Consider the following 14,035-nt stretch of genomic DNA (forward strand, 5'->3'; position numbering starts at 1 on the left):
GCTAATAGCAGCCAGCTGTCTGCCCATGAGGGGGAAGCAATCTTGGTGTTGAGAGAAGGCTGAAGAATGTGAGGAAACACATTGCCAAGCTGGGCTTGATGTTTTGCTGGTCTCTCCCAAGCTCCCAGGGCCAAAGGATTGTTGCTTTTGGGGGAAAGACCCCATTGGTCACATACCAACTGAAATGTCCTCTAACTGTCTCCCCTATCAATCCTATGCTGGTTTAGGTAAAAACAAAAAAAAACAAACAAAATAATTCCTTTCCCTTTCCCCACAGACCCTATCCTATTTGGCCATAATGGGGTAAAAAGCCTTTGGAGTAGACAAAGTCATGTCCAGATAGAGGGACAAGACAGGAACGTTACTTCCCTTCTCCTTTTGGGGGGAGGGACAGTCCGGGGGGAGGGAGGCCTCTCTTAGGGAGGCTGCAAGAACGTTGTCAGCGAGCGAGCGTCAGAATGGCTACACAGACGTCACTGGTGGGGCTGGAGGGACACGGCTGGGGGAGCTTTAAGGCGGCAAGCGCAAGAATGGCACCTGATGGCACAGGGTCTACCCAGTCCCACTGGACACCACCCTGCTCCAGGCAGGTCCATTCTTTTCCCATCAGACACATTTACTCTGAGGGGGGGGGCACCTAACGGTAAGTTCCTAGGGATAAGGGAGACGGCGCTTAACAGCACGTGTCACTGTACATGACACCATGGACCCCGGCACACAGGGCACACCCTTCACTGCGAGAAGACGACACTGGCGGCCAGTTCAGGACACACTGTTGTTGTGGCAACGGTCACAACAGGATCTCAGGGCCTTAGGCAGCCTGTGACAACCTGGACACTTGCGATCACATCTGGGACGACGATGATCCAGGAGGCAGCAGGTAGGGGATGCTGACTTCATAGCAGTGACAGATGCCCGTGGAAGATCCAGCTGTGTCCCAGGCAGAGGTCTGGCACAAAAGTTTTTTCCTAACACAAAGGTAGGGTTGTAGAACTGGGGTGGGGTGGCCGCTCAACCACAGCAAATGGGAGATGGTCACCCTCTACCCCTCCCTCCGAGCTCCCAGTTATAAAGGGCAGAGAAAGAAACTGATTCCAACCACTGTCTAAGTCCTGGTGTGTCTGGGGGCTCCCAAAAGCTTAAAGAGAACAGAACCCACAGCTTAGACCTTTTTTGAGTCCTCCTGGCCAAACCCTGGTCTTCCTCTTTAACGTGGTTCTTCACCTCTGATCATTTCCGAGGCCCAAGGGCTAGCAGGGACCAGCCCAGCAAAGAGTCCGGCATTTCTTGCATCTGGAAGGGAGGTGGCCCAGAGGTCTCCTTATGTCTTCATACCTCATTCCAGAAGAAACCGCAAAAATCCCTATGGGGAGGCAAGCCTTCTCTGGGGGAAGTGAGGTGCTATATGCAGAACTGAGACAAGTAAAAGAAAGAAAACGGAGGGAAAGAAAAGGACAAAAACAAAACAGCTCCCTAGCCCCTTATAAAATTTAAAAGTGAAACTTATACATATGCTTTGTCCACACTGAATTTCTTTAAATTGGTGCCTGTCCATAGCATAGCTTCCTGCTCTTCTGAAGTGTCAATGGTTTAAATTAAAAAAGAAAAAGAGAAGAAGAAGAAAAAAAAAATTAAGCAAAACTAAAAGAGAGGGGAAACCCAAACAAAAGCTTCACATTGCCGGAGATCCAGCTGTCGGGAAATCGCCAACTGGCCAAGCCACCACCTGTACCCTCTGCCATCCTCTGCATGAGACACGATGAGACTGTAGGTCCCGAGGGATCGACCTGGAAGACAGAAGGCAGGCGAGGAGTGGACACAAGGTCAGTGCACTTGGAGTGCCAACACCAACCCAGATGAACTCTGAAGCTGTGTGTGTGCTGGGAGTTGGAGGCAGAGTTTTCTAAATACTTTATATGGAGTAAACCTAGCTCCACTACAACTGACCTGCTGTGGAAACACATTATTTTTCAAATAAGGAACTGAGATGCGGGCTAAGTAACTTACCCAAGGTCACAAGGACTAAAGGGCAGACCCTGGCTGGGAACCCAAGCACTGGCTCCAGCTATACCAATCTGATCATGAATCCCACACCTCATTCCCATTCCAGCTTCCCTGCACTACTCAGAGAAAGACACCACAGGTCCCAGCCTGGATGACCTTGCCAGCCTTGGTTCCACACATACTGTCCTCGCTACCCTCTGTGACTGACTGTGTTGTAATAAACTTCACAGCAGCCCTCTCAAGGTTTAGTTATCCCATTTTAGAGATGAAAAAGTAAGGCTCAGGCCTCTGAGAACCTGAACTAGGCTGGCTGCCAAGGTCTTCAGTGGGGCCAGAGTCCCACCCAAGGGGCAGTATTGGACTCAACCAATGCTTGGCCCCACTCTGCCTGCTGCAGAAGGAGAGTTCTGGAGCCAGACCTGTGCCTGCATAAACAGGCTCTGCCACTTGTCTGGGCTGAATTTAAGTCCTCTATTCCTCGGTCTTGTCACTTGTACCTATGAAGATTAAATGAACTAATACATATAACAAAACTGAGAAGAATGCCTGACCCTACTACCTACTAGGACAGTTATCCCTCAGTGTCTGTAGGGGACTGGTTCCAGGACCCCCTGTGGGTATCAAAATCCACAGATGCTCAAGTTCCTTATATAAAATGGAGTAGTATTTGCATATAACCTATGCGTATCCTCCTGCACACTTTAAATCGTTTCTAAATTAGTTATAATACCTAATACAATTTAATTGCTGTATAAAGCTGTTATACTGTATTTTTTTATTTGTATTATTTTTTATTGCCCTTTTAAAAAATATGTTCTATCCATGGTTAGTGGAACTCACAGATGCAGAGGGCTGACTGCATAAGCTATTACCTGGGAACTGCCTTGGGGTCAGGCCTCAGCAGCCTGCCCTTTAGGGGCTTATGCTAGTGGAGGCCTAGAGTACAAGAGCCTGCAGAGTGACTAGTCTTGGGCCAACCCCCACTCTGAGTCACCCAATCAGAGCTAAGTATAGCCCTGTCCTGGGGGGGCGGTAGGGAAAAAGGGTCTCCCGGGCAGCAGTGCTCCATCTCCACTGCACATGGGATCATCACGGAGTTTTTAAAGTTTCTGGTCTCACCACCACCAACTGAATCAGACAAGTCTTTCACTGTGTGCTAGAATCCTCTCCCCGCCTTCCTGCAGCTGTTCACTTGCTCTGGAAGGGCAGACCCAGACTGCTCTCTGCAGCCTGCAGGGTGCGTCCACCCCGCCCCCCAGCCCGGCACCTTCTCTACCACAACTTGCTGCCTGTGCATTCTGGCAACACAGCTGTTCACTTGCTCTGGAAGGGCAGACCCAGACTGCTCTCTGCAGCCTGCAGGGTGCGTCCCCCCCGCCCCCCAGCCCGGCACCTTCTCTACCACAACTTGCTGCCTGTGCATTCTGGCAACACTGGCCAGTCATCTCCTGGAGAGACACCTGGCTGGTCCTCACAAGGGGCAGTGGGGCAGGGCAATATTGGACAATTTGATTCCCGTCAGTCTCAGTTTCTTCCTTTGAGAGCTGGGGTCTCTTTTCTGAGGGCTGAGGGGAACAATGACTGCTGGCTCACAGCAGGCACTGACATACTCAATGACCCAATCCCTTCCCTCCAACTGTCCTCAACTAGAGGCTATGGATGGGTTAGATCTAGACAGGCCGTGTTCCTCAGCATTCCATCATCAAAACTGCTTCTACCTGGGGGAGGTGCCATGGACTGGCCACTTCTCCACACTGCTGGAAAAGGAGGGTAAAAAACCTTTCTGGAAAGCAGGCTAGAAATGTGTTTTCAGAGCTTTAGATGTGCTTAGACCTGTAGCCCCTATAATTCCACTCCTGGAAGTGTAGCTTAATAATCCTAAACATAATCCTAAACATGAAAAGGACTTCATAAATAAAGACATTCAAAGTATTATTTAAACTATGAGGCAATTACAAATCCAAAAATAAGGGATAATTAGGCAAATGATCCATCAACTCAATGAGATATTACAGAGGAAATGAGATAGCTGTATGGCATCGTGAGTGTTATGGCAGAAGCACTTTACTGGGGTAAGTGGGAAAGAGTAGACACAAAGTTGTATGCATGTGGTATGAGAACTGTGTAAAAAGAAAAACAAACAAAAAACCTGCCTCCCAAAGGAAAATCTGGCAAGAAATACAGCAAAACATTGTTGCACTCTCTGTGAATGGATTTTCCTCTTCCCCCATTTCTGATCTTTGATAGTGAACACACACCACATTGTCATACTTTACTTTTAATAGGTAAAATAGGGTACTTCAATGAACAAGAAAAGCTGGCAGCTCCAACAGAAAGATCCAGATGTGGGCTCCATCTGGGCCCTTCCACACACAGTGGACAATGGGGAATTTTCCACATCTGTCAAATGAGAGGTTAAGACTCTGTGATTCCCTGCTCCACTGTACAGTGAGGGGAGACCCAGTGTCTGTGTCTGGAGGAAAGTGGGGTGGCTGATAAAGGCCCTGGAAAAGAATGTGATCTGGAAGAAAATATGGGATCTCTCAGACTCAACCTTCCACACTGCTGCTTCTGTTCTCCTGCTTGTTAATTCCCCTCAACAAAAACCCATCTGTGGGTCTTATGATTTGGGAAAATAAAATCATAAACATATCCCCTGGTGATTCAGCAGCCCTCTCAAACTCTGGCTTTATTTAGCATGCTTATTGCTTTCTCCTTGTGCTTTCAGTAGATGAAGTAGATCAATCAGAAGACAGGGGGACCCTCACCATCCAAGACATTAAGACCTGGTGAAATATGACAAGAAAAGCCCAGGAAACTGTATGGTCACGTGTATCTCCTACGACAGTTATTGGGACCAGTTATGATCTTTCAACATTCCTTCTTTCCCTCCCTCCCCAGGCAGGACTGAAGCTGAGGATGACCATCCACAGGAAAGTAGCAAATGGCAGCTGAAAAGCAGTGCGGGCAAGGAGACAGACACAGAAGCCAAAGGTCCCTTTTTACATAATAAACTAGTGGAACAGGGTTTGACTGCAGAAGTTCAAATCAGCAGCACAGCACTTGCAAGAGCTCCTGAGACACCAGCTTGTAATGACCGCTGTAATCACCAGGTTCCCTGCCAGGAAATGAAGCTGACATTTCCCATAGGCTCCCCCACTCTCCCTCCAGCTTTGGCCCTCTTGGTAGGACACCACAGGACAGCCCACAGGTCTGAGCCTGGTCCTCCCTGTGGGCAGGGAGAAGGAAACCACTTTTACTATGGAGAGGACCATGGCTTTGGGTTCCTGTCCCAGCTCCCATCAGAGAAAGTGCACCTTCCCCATGGAGCCAAAGGCACAGCAAGCTCACTGGGAAATAGTGGAGGCCTTTTCCACAGCTGTGAACGGGAATGGCTTGGACCACACGGTTCCATATTAAAGCAGCAGATCCTCCCCGGCACTTGTCAGCACAACGAATGGTGTAAGCCCCCGCCGCTGTGGGCCCTTGGGGAGGCCTCAGACATGTCACATCTCAGCTCCCTGACTGCCCAGATACCACCTTTGCCCAAGGCTTGCCTCATGCCTCTCAGTGGAGCCCCTACCTCTGAGCACAGAGCCCTTAGAGGACAAAGCCATGCCCCTAAGCTTCGTGGAAAATGGTGACGTGATAAGCCTGGAATTGAAACCTGCAGTGTATTTCCACGATTATTGTGAGAATGAATTTGGCCAGTTTTAACAAGAGATCAGGCCCAGAGAGATGGAGCAACTTGTCCCATGTTGCAGAGCTGCTGAACAGTAGAACCAGCACTTAATCCAAACTGTTCCAGCTTCACTGCTCAAAGCCTTCCCACGATGACAGTCTTCATTTAGTGTTTTCAAAGCCGGCTTGGCCAGTGGTTCTAATAGCTCCCTTCTGACACAGTCTTGGGGGCGGAAGGTGTCAGTGATCTGGAAGGTTGTTTGGCAAACCTTAGTTCAAGAGCTGAAATAAGTAAGTTCCCTCCTCAGCATATTCCACCTTCTTATTTCTCTATAATTACCACAACAGCCATCACTTATCGAGCATTTAACATGTGCCAGGCATGTTCTAAGCATTTTAGAGGTAACAGCCTAGCAAGATAACTTTCAGTCCTCCTACACTGCTTTCCAATCACTGTGTCCCAAAAGGGACCACATGTTTTACACTTCCACGGCCTCGTTTCAACTCAGCAACCCTCTGAGGAGGAGTTATTGCCCCCCAGCCTTAGAGATGAGGAAGCTGAAGCTCAGAGGGAAGGGCTGTGCCACTAGCAAATAGTAGAGAATAGGGGTTTAAGCCCAGGTCAGTCTCACCTCAAACCCCCTGCTTTTTAACACATAACTCTGTAATATGAAATCCTTCCTAGAAAGACAAGAGCTTAAATGGAGTTTAAAATCCACTTAACCCCCTCATTTATAAATAGATTCTCTCTTATGGAGGGCTTGGTTTAGGTGCCTCTGCACAGGTCTGGTGTCCAGGACACAAAGAGGGACGTGGTGCCAACCAGATAGTGACCAGCCTTCCAGCAAGTTCCTCTGACGGCCAACCAGTTCTTTGGTTGACCCAAAGAGACTGGGGAAACAAATCCCTTCCATTACTGCATTAGCAGCTTAGGCAACAGGAGCTGAGGCAAGCAGACAACAGGAGGATGGGACTGGGGACAGAACAAGCTCCTGTATGCATCTCTGTCCCCTATTCCTCGGCCTGCACGCACTCGAACTCAATCTTACTTAAATTCTCCCACAGTCCTGTGTGGTGGTATTATCACTACCACGTAACTAATGAATCCTTTAATATGCTACATGCCATGCGAGACTTAATATGAAATACCTCCTTGTTCAGACAAAGATCCATGTAGGAATTGTCCCCATTTTATGAATAGGCAAGCTGAGGCTCAGGTTACTAATTTTTGGCATATTATGCTGTAGAGCAAGCAGGTATCTCAGGTGCACAGAGGCAAAGTAACATGGCAGGGTTGCAGAGGGCAGTCCTCTCCTTCTTCTAAGCAGGATTAGCTTCCAAATGAGTCATTCTTCACTTGTTTATACACCAAAGCATCTGGCTTCTCATACTCAGACATCAACATGCCAGCCCTGGGGGCTTCAGGGGCCCCAGCCCTACTGTCCATTCTGATCAGTCAGAAGGACGAGGCCAGGGAGCAAGCTTTCTGATGCATCATTCCTCTAAGCCCGAGCTCACACCCATGGTGTTTAAAATAGGGCAAAACCAGGAACGACTGTGCTGCGAGCAGCCCACCGCACAGTGCATGGTGCCCTGATGTCAGGGACGAGTGTGTGAGGTAGTGATGACAAATGGGATAACGCTGTTTCAGTCTTCAGGTCCACTGAAGGCTCAGGATATTAGGGAGAAGGGGAACAAGAGGCCAGGGCTGATACAAGCATACACACAGGAGCTTCATGGCAGCCCACAGAGATCTGCAAGACCACAGGTCCATGCTTTATTGTCTTTGAGCCCTGACCAGGAGACCAAACAAGGTAGCTCATCCACAGAATAGACAGATATCTAGGAGCAGGTCCCAAATGTGGGAGAAGTATTACTCAAAGAGTATATTTTACAGAATGGCAGATTTGGTGTTCTGTTAAGGGCATGGGCTTTTCTGGAGTAGGAAGACCCAAAATTTATCTCCCAGCTCTACCAGTTATAGTTCTGACCTTTACCAAGCCAAGGCCTCCAGAGCTTCAGTTTTCTCAGCAGAAAAATGAGGAAATGTCTACTTTGCTGGGTATGAAGACCAGTGATAGTATATGTAACGGGTACAATGAAGCACACAGCAGGTACTTAATAAGTTATGATGGCAGCTTTAAATCACATCCAAAAAACACAAAACAAAGCCCACAAAAACCTCACAGTAGTCATTTGCTCAAGCTAAAATTCCAGACAGACAACCTGGCCTCAAGTCAATCTTCTCTTGAGGTGATAGCCTCCTTTCTGCTTTGGGCCTCAGCTCCTGCTGATCTGGTTACCACCCCTCTGCCCCACCCCCTAGCTGTCAATCAGATGGCACCCATCCTTTGAAGCCCCTTCCTCATACCTCCTCCCAGGAAGCATTCCCAGAGGACCCATTGGAGGAACACTTCATGGCTCTCTGTGAACAGATATCGTATGACCTCAGATGCCCACTGACCATGCTGTGTGCTCCCATCTTACAACCCCCTTAGACTACAGGCTTCCTCAAGCACAGGGACAGTCTCGCACTTCTCTTAAGCCTCTCAGATTACCAAGGAGTGCTGCGTTTTTAGAAGGAGCTCAAATACCAAGCGATAGATAGAAACAGAGTTAATACATGGCAATAGAAAAATTTATGAACTTCACAGAATCATTCATTCAACATGACGGGGTTTTAACATAAAAATAGGGTTATAAAACCCTCTGCCTTTGGTTGAGTTCCCGCTTCACTAGAAACAGAGTTAATACATGGCAATAGAAAAATTTATGAACTTCACAGAATCATTCATTCAACATGATGGGGTTTTAACATAAAAATAGGGTTATAAAACCCTCTGCCTTTGGTTGAGTTCCCGCTTCACTGCCAACCACTCTGCACATGTTCCCACTGAACACTCGGGCAAGCCAGGTGCAGAGAGGGATGCTCAACCTCACCTCAGAAAGCTGGGCCACGTCTCCAAGCTCCAACAGCTGGTAAGGGACAGAGCTGGGATTGTGTCCAACTGTGAAGCCTGTGCTATTTTTCTACCAAGCAACACTGTGCTGCTCCCCTCTCACACCTTCAAAGCCGGGTGGGAGAAACGAGGCACACGGGGACTACAGATTTTCCTGGCACTACACAGCTTATCAGCTGGTTATAGAACCAGGAGGCTCCTGTCCCCATTCTGGCTCTCTCCACTGCTCCTTCCCTCATAGGCTTTTCAACAGAAAGCCCTCCCTTCAAATGGGAAGGAAGAAGACAGCTGACTCAAACATGTTCTGTTTAAGGGGAACGGGCCCTTGAATTCCAGGTGTGGCTAGTTGGACCTGGCTTGGCTTCAGAGTATGACCATAGAGTCTTAAATTAGTCACAGTAAGAGGTTAATGAGAAGAGCAGAGTTAGGACTAGAAGCCTTGGGTTTGGCCTAAAACACGGTGGACTTCTCCAGACCTTAACGACGTTCTATGGTTTCCCCTCCCAGGCCCAACCAACTGTAAAATGGCAAAAATACCCTACAACTCTTGTTAGCTAACAAGTAGCTCAAGAAGTGGTCGTGCGGTTCTGGTTGGGGGGCTACGAGGTATGGTGGGGGACTCCCATACTCCACATTTGGGATACACGGATTGCTGACAGAGGTGGCTGGGGACAAGGCAGTCCTATGAGACACTCAGCACCAGCCTCTGCATGGCCAGGGGTCTACCCTTTGTCCAAGAGTCCCTCCATACCCCACCATCTTCTGCATCCCGTTCATCTACTTATGTGTGTCCACAGGAAGCCAGCCCCGTGGATTCTCTGAAAGGCAGATTGTCACCCGGGCTATAATGCACAAACGCAATCTCAGGCACGTACCCCCAGGTGGCAATCTATTAAGAGACATTAAACACACAGGACAATGATAAAGGATCTCGCCTGGTGGTGAGAGTACAGGGAGGAAACCAGGCTTCTGGTTCCATCTAGCTCTCTCCCTACTCCTCTCTGGAGACTTGATTTCTTCACAGGCCAAATAAAGAATGAGTCCAGCACAAGGGTTCTTAACCTGAAATCCTCTAACCCCAAGGACACACAGGCTCTGCAAACACCCAAAGTCCAGAAGTATCAGAATGTAAGTAGTGTTCATATTTCTGGTAGAACATCCCACCATCTAGATTCTGAGAAGGGCCCATGACACAAAGAATACTGAGAGCTAGAAAGACCTGTGTCGGCTCCCTCTCTGTTAAGGCAAAAACTCTAACTAGAAAGCAGCACAGGATGCTAAGCAAGGTAAGAGCCCATGTGGCAGAGGCTGAGGGGTATCAGATCAGTGAGTGGTTGGGGGGGCAGTCAACAGCTCAATGTACCAGAGTCCTTCCCAGCAGTGGGATAGTGGTCCCTCTCCCTGAAGGTTTCAAGCATAACTTGAGATCCTCTTAAACTGGATGAATGCCACTGACAGAAGCAATCTTGATCCACAGCTCACTAACTACAAGGATGACACACACACTCCTGCAGCAACAACTAGCCGGCCCAGTGTACAGCAGGGCGTGACTTACTGAGAGAGAGGACATGGGCAGAGCTTACAGCCAAAGTGATGTGTTGCTGCAAAGAGCTCAGCTTCACCTCAAGTATGCCAGAAAGTTTGGTCAGGGCAGTGAACTGTTCTCTACAAACTGTAGCAAGTGGTTACTGTGGAAGCTGCTAGACATGGGGTTTGGTCATATAACAGCAGTGATCATGGCGTCACCACTGCTGACTTGCTTAATGTTGTTTTAAGTCTTTTCATTCCTTGGAGTGTGCTGCCAAAAATGCTAGCATTAAAGTTTGCCAATGTGCAAAAAGAATCACTGAGCAAGACCAAAGATTGCTGAGATCTGGAGGTCTCCACAGTGACCAGCAGAAGACAGGGCTACACACTGAGTCATGCAGTTTGGGTCTAAGAACCCAGAGCCATTTAAAACCAGACTTTCTGGCCTTGGGAGATCAAGAGGCCGCTAGGGCACCGGGGTTGCTGGTTTTCCCTAAACATCTTAGCTGGTAAACAGATACTGCGTAGAACTCAGGACCAACTGAGGGTAACTTTTTGTTTCTAGAAACAGCCCTGATAATTGGAAGTTAGCTATGTGGTTGCCCTAATTCCCTTCCCCACCTTATTAAATGTGGGGTTGAAATTAAAGCTGCCAACTGCCTCAGTTGGTCCCCAAAGAGAGAGGTTCAGCTGTGGCTGCTGTGATTAGCAGAGAAAGGGCTCAAGGGAAAGGCTGGGATTCTCTAAGTTATCCTTAAGGGCCCTTTGCCAGGAGGAAGACATCTAAGACACTGTTACTAGCTAAAGGGGAGAGGTCACTCTTCCATATGGAGGCAGAACAATTTGTGGTTATAAAAGGAAAGACCCAAACCAGATTATACCCACAGAATGGTCCATATGGACTTTTGGTTACACCAATCAGTCCAAAGCTCAGTATGACAAGGGGAACTCATTGGGGGCACCTGCTGAGGGGTTTGGAGATGTCTCAGGGGGAAGAAGGGTGCCACAAATTGTTAGTGAGCAAAGAGTGAAAATGCATGATCAGCCTACGAGGATTTGGCAAAAACAAAACAGGATGAAGGCGATACAAGAGCCACCATTTACCGAACTCTTACCGTATGCTAGAAGTTGCACTGAATACAGTCCACGGTGAGCATCACCTTTGGCATTTAACAGATGAGGAAATGGGGGCCCAGAGAAGGTAGATGACTTGCCCGAAGCCACCCAGCTGGTAAGTGGCAGAGCTGTGGTTTAAACCTAAGTTTACCAGTCTATCAGCTTCAAGAGCAAGTCCTGTCATGTCCTGATACCAGTGCAGAAGCACAGGTGCCTAATTGTCCAATTCGGTTGTTGCTGTTTCTTCCTTGACATGCTCAGGAAGGCGCCTGCACCATTCTCACGCTTTCTGGAGATGTGTACTGTCTCCCTGGGGGGCTGAGAGTTCTTGCCTCCTTGTTGCTGACTCGCCTTCCGAAAATAGCTTTGTACACCACCACCCATTCTCCCACCCAGCCCCACCTTCTTGCAGGATGAAGTTCATCCTACTTAGGCTGACATTCAAGGCTCTTGGCAACTTAGTGCTATCTGGCTCTCCAGCTCTAGCCTCTGCATGAACCAACCCAGTGATATGCTCTTCCCACTAATTCCCAGGGTTCTTTCTGCCTTTGCTCATGCCATGTCCCCTGGTTAGGATACCCTCTCTTGTTCTCCTCTCTTCAAGGTCCATCTTAAGTCACAGTCCTTCATGTTGCCCTCACTTCTTCAACAAAAGCCAGCACTCCTCCTCTGAGCCCCTGGTGGCACTGAGACAGTGCTGTGTCACTATGGACTTGCTCAGATGACCTCTCTTCTGTAACTCAGTGGTGAAGAGCAAGGGCATTGGAGCTCTGGGCCTTGCGCAGGCACTTGTTAGCCATGTGGCCAATGGCAAATCACTGCCTCTCTCTGGAGTGGGAGTTGGGAGGAGATGGAAGCAATACCCAGGACACAGGTGAGGATTTAATAAGATAAAGACTGGGGAGTATTAAGTCTGGCAAACATAACATGCTCAGCAAGTTCAGGTGAGACAGAAAGAGAGACCACCTCCCCCACCTCCTCCTATTATGCCTTGCGATAAGACTCCAGATTGCACCAATTTGTTCCTATCCAGAAACATATAGTGAATGCAGGATTACCAGCAAGCTTTAAAGCTCTCAGTAAGCATTTGCTGAATGAATGCAAAAAAAGACCTAGTGACTCCTGGGTCCCAGGGGACGGGATCTGGTGAATAGGCAGAGGGATCCAGCCTCTACCTTATATATCATTCACACCAAGGTGTGAAAGGACAGCTGAAGGAGCCATTCTGAAACCCTCTCCCCATTAGCTGGACATGAAGTAGAAGCTGCAGGCCTCCTGGTGTTTGTACTTAGAAACTTAAAGGCTATTGTGACCAGAGACCTCCCCTGCTCAACCCCTCATCCCCTGTACTCCTTTCTTTAACCCCAAATAGATAGTATTTCCAATTTACAAAATCAATTTTATAGCCAGCAAACATGGTGCTGATGTTATATAACTACTCAAAAAGAGAGTGAGAGACCAGTGCTAGAAAGCTGCTCTGTGGCAGAATCACCAGGCTGCCCATGTGACAGGACTCTGCACAGGCTTTCAGCTCTAAAAAGCATGACAATACAAAACAAAACGTTACGTTTGAGGCACAATTATAGCAGAGTTCATATGCAGATGAAGACACGGAAGAGCCAGACACATCAGTCACCTAATGAGAAGTTGATTTCAAAGGGAAGAACAAGACACGGCTCGACTCAGCCATCAAATAAAGGTGTCAACACAGCCCTGGGTCTAAGAGGAGGCCATTCTGTGCCTGGGAAGGTGTCCTTTGTTCAGCACTGAATTTGAGATTCTACAGCCCTCCAAAAAGACCCTGATAATCACACACAACTTACCACAAATACCCACATAGATGAGAGAGGGTGGTTTTACATCTGTACATCCAAGATCACTTAGGTATCTTCCCACCCCCCCAGAACCTCTCCTCCTGCAACGTTCACTATCTCCTACATGGCTCTGCCTCTACCACCCAGTTACTCAAGTCACAGATAATGGAGTCATCTTTGAGTCACCCCTACCTCACCCTCCCTAATTCAGTCCATCTGAGAGCCCTTTAGGTATCTCTGAATGCACCTTGAATTCCCTCACCTTTTACCATCTCCAGTGGAGAAGACACTATCTCCCCTAACCTGGATAACTACAGCTTCTCAACTGGGCTCCCTCCAATTCTACTGGCCTCTCCAATCCTGCTGCCACACAGTGATCCTCAAGATGCACATCAATTGTTAAAACCGCGCTTCCATGACTTACCATGATCTACAAAGCTTGGACGGATTGGGCTCCTCCATCTCCTCCTGGCCTTTTCCACCTTGCTCCAGCCTGCTCTTCCCCCTCTGCTTGGGAGATATCTCATTCTTTAGGTCTCAGTTTCAATGTCCCCTTCTCAAAGAGGCTTTCTCTGACCACCTTGGGCAGGTCTCCTATTTTCTGCTATTTCCCTCATCCACACACAATGAAATTGTATCTACACTTTTTTTTTTTTTTAAAGATGACCGGTAAGGGGGATCTTAACCCTTGACTTGGTGTTGTCAGCACCATGCTCTCCCATGTGAGCAAACCAGCCATCACTATATAGGGATCCAAACCCGTGGCCTTGGTTTTATCAGCACCACACTCTCCCAAGCAAGCCACGGGCCGGTCCCTGTCTACGCTATTTCTTTATGATGTGCCTCTCCAATGGAGGTGTAAGAGCCTCAAGGGTGGGGACCATGTCTGTTTTCTCACCAATGTATTAGAAGCACCTGCCACGGAGCCTGGTA

The 14,035-nt window shown here is 48.3% G+C and overlaps 1 protein-coding gene across 1 annotated transcript in view; it reads right to left on the minus strand.

The window, feature by feature from the left end:
* Positions 1-1,470: 1,470 nt before the first annotated feature.
* Positions 1,471-14,035, minus strand: part of STK35 (serine/threonine kinase 35) — a 38,312-nt gene continuing 25,747 nt past the window's right edge. Inside the window, exon 4 of the mRNA XM_008576197.1 lies at positions 1,471-1,787. The gene's annotated coding sequence lies outside the window, so the exon portion shown is untranslated. The remainder of the gene's footprint in view (positions 1,788-14,035) is intronic.

Source organism: Galeopterus variegatus, unplaced genomic scaffold (genome assembly GCF_000696425.1).
Source record: "Galeopterus variegatus unplaced genomic scaffold, G_variegatus-3.0.2 Scaffold1309, whole genome shotgun sequence".
Classification (NCBI taxonomy): domain Eukaryota; kingdom Metazoa; phylum Chordata; class Mammalia; order Dermoptera; family Cynocephalidae; genus Galeopterus; species Galeopterus variegatus.